This window comes from Stenella coeruleoalba, assembly GCF_951394435.1.
Source record: "Stenella coeruleoalba genome assembly, chromosome: 1".
Classification (NCBI taxonomy): domain Eukaryota; kingdom Metazoa; phylum Chordata; class Mammalia; order Artiodactyla; family Delphinidae; genus Stenella; species Stenella coeruleoalba.
The window spans coordinates 159,726,101-159,734,051 of NC_137169.1; the positions used below are offsets into that span (position 1 = coordinate 159,726,101).

Genomic DNA, 7,951 nt, shown 5'->3' on the forward strand with positions numbered 1-7,951 from the left:
ACAGCTAACACCCTGTTCAGTGTGGAAGTGACGTTGGCCCCGGTGACCCCTGTGTGAGCAGTCTGGGCTCACTGCTGCCTCTCCCCTCACCTCTGGGGTCTTCCTGGAGACAACCGCTCTTCCTTCTGCCACCCCATTATCCATCACAGTGACTGCTGGTATTGAGCACCAACTGGCAGTCTACCCTTCCACGGGCTATGTAGTGTATAGGAGAAGCACAGCCCTCATGCTCAGAGAGCTCCCAGTCTATTGCAGGAGCATGTGCACAAAATCTCCATCCATTAAAAAAGCAGCCAACAAGGGACTTCCCTGGTGGTGCAGCAGTTAAGAATCTGCCTGTCAATGCAGGGGACACGGGTTCGAGCCCTGGTCCTGGAAGATCCCACATGCCACGGAGCAACTAAGCCTGTGCGCCACAACTACTGAGCCTGCCCTCTAGAGCCCGCGAGCCACAACTACCGAGCCTGTGCACCACAACTACTGAAGCCCGCGTGCCTAGAACCCATGCTCCGCAACAAGAGAAGCCACCGCAATGAGAAGCCCACGCACCGCAACGAAGAGTAGCCCCTGCTCGCCAAAACTAGAGAAAGTCTGCGTGTAGCAACGAAGACACAAGGCAGCCAAAAAAAAAAAAAGAAAAAAGCAACCGGCAAGTCATATCAATCAGGAATGAACCTAAAGTCAATGAATGCATGCTAAAGTGATGCCCGAGAGAAGAGGCTGACTCCGGAAGGAAGGCGGGGACACCCCAACTGGTTCTGCAGCACCAGGACCGACTGGGACATGAAGTCTGTAATTCATAGCCGATCAGTCCTGGAGGGCCCAGTGCTCTGACCCCTTTGGAAACTGCTCTCTTCTCTGACAGCTGAGCCCTTCTCCTCGGAGGCCTAGGGCAGGAAGGTTTCTCTGTGAGATGTACTCTGGTGCCCCGCAGACAGGATGATGGACGAGGAGGCAAGAGAGCTGCTCAGGGCGGCTGAGACCAGTGGGGCTGAGCAGGGAGAGAAATATTATGGCAGAGCAACTGAGAAACAGGAGAAGCACTCAGGGGCTGGATGGGAGTGGCGGGGAGCTAGGCCCTTCTCTCAGCCATCTCCACTTCACCTGTCTGCCTCTCGAACCAGGCCCTAAGTTCTAGGACACAAATGACACAGAGGGACAGCTAAGAGGGGAAGGTGAAAGATCAAGGTTCCAAAGGATCATCTATTCCCTTCAAGGTCATGGGTTATGGAAAGCTCTTGGGTGTGCCCAGGAGTAGCTCACCTGGCAGCCGAGACCTGGTCCCTGTTCCAGTGCCCCAGTGCCCCAGAAATGGGTCCAGCCCCAGATTCTCCTGGCAGAGATTCAAGCTCCCATTCAACCTCACTCCCTCAGGCATAGGAGGTGCTGGCGCCAGCAGCTAGCAGAGGGAAAGACACATCTCCTTGGAATCAATCCAATCAGGACTCCATCCCAGGGTCCAAGGTACAATAGAATGGCAGCCAATCCCTCCGGGAACTGAGGCTGCCATTTAAACTGACTGGCAGGCTCCACCGCCCATAGATGGGATGAGTACGGCCTCAGCCTACTCTTCTCCAGCCTTTGCATTCCATTTGTCCAGGCCTCTGGAATGTACTGCATCCCTCCCATGTACACACAGGACGATAGGGATGCCACTGTCCTCTCACTCCCCAGCAGCTGCTGGATAAGAGGGGAATCAAAGAAACAGAAACCCGTGGGAGCCACCCTTGCAAGCAGCTGAAGTGAAAGGAAGCTGGGCACAGGGGGAGGGGGCCTGGGGCTGGGCCAGCTGGCATTATCGGTCTTGCCTGCCCAACAGACAAAAATGACTGCATTATTGGTTGGGTAATTGAACTCTCTTTTCTAGAGGTGAGCACAGAGCAGTAGGGTAACAGAGCTTCTCTAACCTGAGTGCCGCATGCTCTGTGCTTCCCTTACTCCTAGGTATAGGGTTATGCTGACAAGTCAAACATGAGCCTGTGCTGGAGAGTTTACTCTGGAGGCCATAGCTGAGGCAGTAATGCTAACAGTGTAAGACGGGGAAGCTCAAGGGAGGAGGGTGCCGTGGGCTGAAGTCAGCTGGAAGCCTGAGTCGGGCAGGCAGTGTGTGAACTGCCATGGCCCCTCCTCACTCCTGCACAGGCAGCTGTTTAGTACAACTTCTACGTGGCAGGGACAGGCCTTACACACAGCACAGTACCTATTTATGGAAAGAATAAGAGGCTGCTGGCAGCGAAAGTATGTTTCTGAAGGTAAGCCGCGTGAAGGGGCCCTCCTGGGTAGCTGGCCTTCGCCAGTCCCTCTCTTGCACGCCTTCCTTCGTGTGGCGGGGGGGGGGGGGGGGGGGGGGCATCTTCTCCCTGACTCCTCTCCATCTCTACTTGGTTCCCTCCCCGTCTCCAGGTAGGCCCCTGTTCAAATCCCCTGTGTCCCTGAGGGGAGGAACGGGAGACTCCTCGCCTCGCTCTCACACCCAGGACATCAGGTAGAAGCTGCTGCCCCGGGTGCAGGCAAAATACAACTGCATGCTTCCCAGCCGGACCCTTATCAGGCTCCTGGAGCATCAAGGAAGTGCCAGTTTCTCAGAAAGTTCCAGAGGCACCTTGCATTGAACAGCCTCCATTCGCCCCTCCGCCCCAGCTCCCACACTCGCCACCCTCCTCTGCCCTGCTCTGAGCCCTGTATCTGGAAGACTGATTTCTAAGCCTGCACCAGCCAGGCTCCCTAGACCTCCAGCCTCCAGTGGGATCAGCTGTTGGAGACCTGGCGCAGGAGGAGACTGTGCCGTCCTCGTTCCCTCGTTTACTCCCCAGCCCTCAGCCCTCCTCTGTCCGGCAGCCTCCTCCTGCCGCTGCAGCTCTCTCCAGGTCCCAGGGAAGGCCCTCCCCCACTCCTTCAGGGTGTTTCACCTTCCCTTGCCGGTGTCCCGCAACCCTGCCGGGGTGTATATGCCACCTCTTTCCTGCTGGAGCCCCTCTAATGCATACTTTGCCCCTGCTCTCCTCACCAGTGGGAAATAGGGAGAAAAGATGCCTTAGAACGCTGCCCCAGAACAAGGCCCAGTTTGGTTAACTTAGAGATGACTCTCGGTTTGAAACTTAGTTCTACTACAAGGTAAGTTAGTTTTCTTGTGTTTCACTTTTTTCATCTGGGAAACGGGAATACCACTCCCTCTCGGGGTTGTTATGAGGGTTAAGTTAAGCAATGTACACACACATAGTGCTTACCATTATTTGGCACGTAGAGCTTGACAAACAGAAGAGATTGTTATTGTGCTTTAAGAGAAATATGACGAGCCCTAAATCCTCCCTCTTTGAACTCCCTTTGGGGCTCATCAAGCAGTCATGGCGACCAAGACATTGGGCTATTTTGGGGCCTCTGAGAGACTGCAGGACAATTCTTGTAGGGTGGGTCTCAGACTCCCCTTTCTTGAAAGGTTACCTTCCCAGGAGACCTCCTACTTCTCTCTGATGCCACAGGAACAGCCTAGGAGCAGCATGTCAGTGGGGGGAGGGGTTATAGAGACCCTTTGTATTGGAATCCCAGCTGGTAAAGGCAAGGATCAGGGCAGCCTGCCTCTCTGACTCATTCCAAGTTTCATGAGGCTCGTTATCATACTGAGATCGTAGCTCAAATGAGCTTCTCTCATTTCCATGCTATCAACTTCTGTGACTCATTCTCCAAGTCCCAGGGTGCATTAGGAGCCACTGAGGCTATGTGGATCCAGATATATCACATCTTGGAAGTGAGAAGCAGGAAAGGAGGCCTGAAGCCTCAGGTGACATAGATGAGGCCAAGGTGACGGCAGCTCCAGCCAGCATCGGCCTCGCAGGTGCCGACTGACTCCAGGCCTATGGCATCCCCACTCCAACCAGATGCTAGAAGGGCACAAATAAGCTTAAAAAAGGCCGATGAACTCCCCCTGTGTGCTAGATGTTGGGTTAGGCACTGTATACCCACTATCTAATTTGACCCATACCTTCAATCAGCTGTATCTCCATTTTACAGATAAGGAAAATCTAAGGCTCAGAAGGGTGATGTGTTTGCTACATGACAGACGCTAATCAGCGGGGTTCCAGCCCTACTCCTCCACTTGCCCAAGCTGCATCCTCCTAGGGAGGAATACTTCCTCACCAAGAGCATGTTGGGCGGCTGGGTGGCTGCATCTGCGGGCTCAAGCAGAGAGTGATGGAGGTCAGTGGGCAAGAGCACGGTGAAGCTTGGTGAGCTGCTGGGGCTGGTGGTGGCTGGGCCTGAATGGCAGGGGCCCTGAGCAGCACACAGGTTGGGGGCTGGGGGCTGGGGACAATCTTGGGTAGGGAGCTGGGCCCAGAGCGCCATGTGCTTCTCTGAAAGATGGGGGTGGTGGGAGTGGCAGAGAAAAAAGCTCAACCAATTTAAAAAAAATAAAAGGGACTTCCCTGTTGGCGCAGTGGTTAAGAATCTGCCTGCTCAACAGGTTTGAGCCCTGCTCCAGGAAGATCCAACATGCCACAGAGCAACTGAGCCCCTACGTCACAACTACTGAGCCTGCCCTCTAGGGCCCGTGTGCTGCAACTACTGAGCCCACATGCTGCAACTACTGAACCCCGCACACCTACAGCCCATGCCCTGCAACAAGAGAAGCCACCACAATGAGAAGCCCGCGCACCGCAATGAAGAGTAGCCCCCAGTTCGCCACAGCTAGGGAAAGCCCGCGCAGAGCAACGAAGACCCAACGCAGCCAAAAATAAATAAATAAATAGGGCTGGCTCCAATGCCAAAAGAGACCCAGCCTTGGGGTCTGGAGCTGGGAAGGCTGGCTGTGGCCGGGGCCGCCCCTGCTGGAGAGGGAGCCGCAGTAACAGGGATGTGGGCCATCCTGCTGAAAGCACTGGAGCCCCCCCTGTAGCTCTCCCAGTGTGACCTCAGGGATGACAGCATAACCAGCCTTGCACTAGGCCCTGAGGCAACTCAGAGGACACAGGGAAAGGGGAAGGGAAAGGAAAGCTACGGAAACAGAGAGGAGAGCTGGAACTCTCCTGCACCCTGAGGAGGAAAGGGACCCCCTCCTGGGTCAGGGTGGAGGGAGTGCCCCTGGAGGCATTTATGTTGCCTCCCCCCATCCTGTCCTCTCTGAAAGTAGAGGAGCCTGGGTGTCAAAAGATCACTAGAGCATAACTCTGTGGAGGGACAAATCCCCATTATAGGATTTCTATGACATTTCTAGTACAGACACTCAGCAGCAGTGTGTCTAGGACACTGTCTTCCCGGCCCCTCTGCTACAAGCAGGCCAATGGGTGGGCCACCAGAAGAACTCAGATTTCACCAGTGTCAACCACAAAGGCCTGCAATCATTTTTAACTGCTAACACCTAAGCTGCTTAATGTTTGCAGTAGAACTGAAAAACATTCACGTTAGACATCCATTGTTTGCAGGTGTAGGACATCCATTTTCATAATGTTTAATATTTTTTGATTTATTGGATTTTCACTTGACTTTTATTGGCCACTCTCCCCCACTGCACTTGCTACAAGAGCTTCACAGAGCAGGGTAATTGTTTGCACAAATTCAGCCGGGAGAGAGGATGGCATCCTGGGTAGTGAGAGAGTGCCAGGTGCCAGCCTGCAGCAGGACCCTGGTACCATGAGGGCTCTCAGGGCAGTAATGGACAAAGGCTTCAGCCAACCAGAATGGCCTTCCCCTCAGTACACCAATGGGGGCGGGGAACTCGGGTGCACAGCAGGAGCCAGAGCTGAAGCCCAGGGCAGGGGCCATGGGGGCTCTTCCCGGCCACTCAGGGCTGTTGCCCAACCTCCGAGCCTAGGCAGGTGGCTCTCACATGGGACAGGTTTCACTCTCCTGGGCTCAAGTGTATGATAAGCCTGAAGCTCATTGAGCATCCTCAGTGCCTGGACAGGACAGGGTCGGGCTGTGCAGGACTGACATCATCAAAGGTCTAGAAGATTCTGCCACCACCTCTCTCTGAAGCGGAGTTTTCCTCACCTACAAAGTACAAGACCTGAGTCTAATCCCAGCTCTGCCCCTTCCTAGCTGAGTGACCTTTGGCAAGTCACTCTGATTCTCCGAGCTTAGTTTCCTCTATAAAATGGTTTTAATAATGTGCTATTGGAAAGGCTGATGTGAGGTTTAAAGGGAATACCACGGGCAAAGCTCCTAATGCTATGCCTGACACACAGTGGGAGTACAACAAACGTTCATTCACTCTCACCCTCACCCCTAACCCTGGGAAATGGTCAGGGTGTCGTGGCCACACACCCCTCACCCCCATCACTGCTTCTTACTGGCTCTGCAGACACCCAGACACTATTCAGTTCACCCCCCACACCATCTGGGAGGAGTGTGGGTGAGGAAGCTGCATGGCCATGGAGGGAGGCAGGGAAGAGAGGATTAGGGGAGGGGGCTGGTGGTATATCCAGCAGAGCCAGGCACAGCCGGGCCCCCGCTGGAAAGAACTGCCTACAAGCATCTATGACTGGAAGCCCAGGGTGGCCCCATCCCTCGTTCCATCCCCTACTTCCCTCTCACCAGACTGAGTCAGGATGTTTCTGGGTTAAGTGCTCTGTATGACTCTGGAACCCTGGGGAACCTGCCTGCCTGACTGAAAAGGTCCCAATGCCCAGCTCTGCCTCTGTCCTGGGATCCACAGAGGCTCGTACTACTAACAATAGCTGCAAATCCCTGATTAAAATGCTACAGCAGGGAGAATCAATAACCATTGGCAGCTGCGCCTCTAATAAGTATAACAATCACCATTAAGGGAAAGAGTGGGGGAGTGAGTGGGGCTGGTAATACAGCGATTACAGTAATCTGACTCCACCCCCCTCTGCATCCTCCTGCTGTTGGCCTGCCCCTGCCAGGAGCCAGTCAGGAGGGGCAAGGGATGCCAGCCCAAGCAGGCAGCCTGGCTTCACCCTGTTCCCAGCCTCTGGGGGCGCCGCAGCCCCCAACACCCACTTCATTCACTGATCTGGAGAAAAGCTCCCTGCCTGGATGGGAGGAGGCAAAGTGAACCTCAGCGGGGAGGGGAGGGAAAGAGAAGACATGGAGAGCTCCTCACTTAGAGGCCAGGACTGCTAATAGGTGTGAGTCTGTTCAGGCTTCAAGAATTTCTTGCTCCATGAGCTCCACGGGGCTGATAATTTATTGAATCTCATTTAATAGAAACTTGCACAGTGCTTACCATGCACCACACATTAGTTTAAGCATTTTGCAAATGTAAACTCACTTAATCCTCATAACATCCCACAGAGTAAATGTTCTTATTGTCCTTACTTTGCAGATGAGGAAACTGAGTCACAGAGTTGGTTACATAATTTGCCCAGGGTGACTAAGCCTGAAGTGGCAGATCCAGGACTTGAACTAGATGGCCCAGCTCTACTCTCTGTGCCCTGAACCCTTTTTCTATGTGGCCTCTGTAACCCCTGTGCCTGACACGTAGTAGACACCAAACTCATTGGCTGTCTGGAGCATTAAGCTGCCCCCAGTCCCTCCCAATTGTGATATTAACACTACTTGCCCCGTGCTTTTATTGTATGTAACCCCATCCCAGAGTCTGGGCATGTTCTAAAATATTTTCTAGCAGCATTGGTGAACGGGAGCGAGGCCTGTGGGGGAGCACCGCCTCATCCCTTCTCCCCAACTCTGGCTAAGTCATGAACACTACCATGCCCTCCTCATGGCTGTGGGACCACGACACCAATCCAGAAACCCTCTAGAGTTACATTCATGTATCTCACCTGCGCTCAAAACCTAAAGCTAAGTGAGCTGGAAGCTGCCGTCTTCCAGAGGCAGAGTTTTCTTGGACATGGGACAATACAGAGGGGTTTGTTGGAAATGTCCATGCCCACCTCGTCCACCTGGGACCTAGCCACCTCTCCAGCCCCAACATGCAAAATCAGGGCACATGAGACATCACAGTTTATATTATCTCCGATAGTTTAACTGGCTC

At 53.8% G+C, this 7,951-nt stretch overlaps 1 long non-coding RNA gene across 1 annotated transcript; it reads left to right on the forward strand.

Annotated features, from left to right (window-relative positions):
- The first annotated feature begins 1,898 nt into the window (after positions 1-1,898).
- On the forward strand, positions 1,899-7,080 carry LOC307189196. The gene is made up of 4 exons (XR_013829116.1): positions 1,899-2,252; positions 3,011-3,114; positions 4,009-4,194; positions 4,460-7,080. It is a non-coding gene; the product is annotated as an uncharacterized lncRNA (long non-coding RNA).
- Positions 7,081-7,951: the final 871 nt, after the last annotated feature.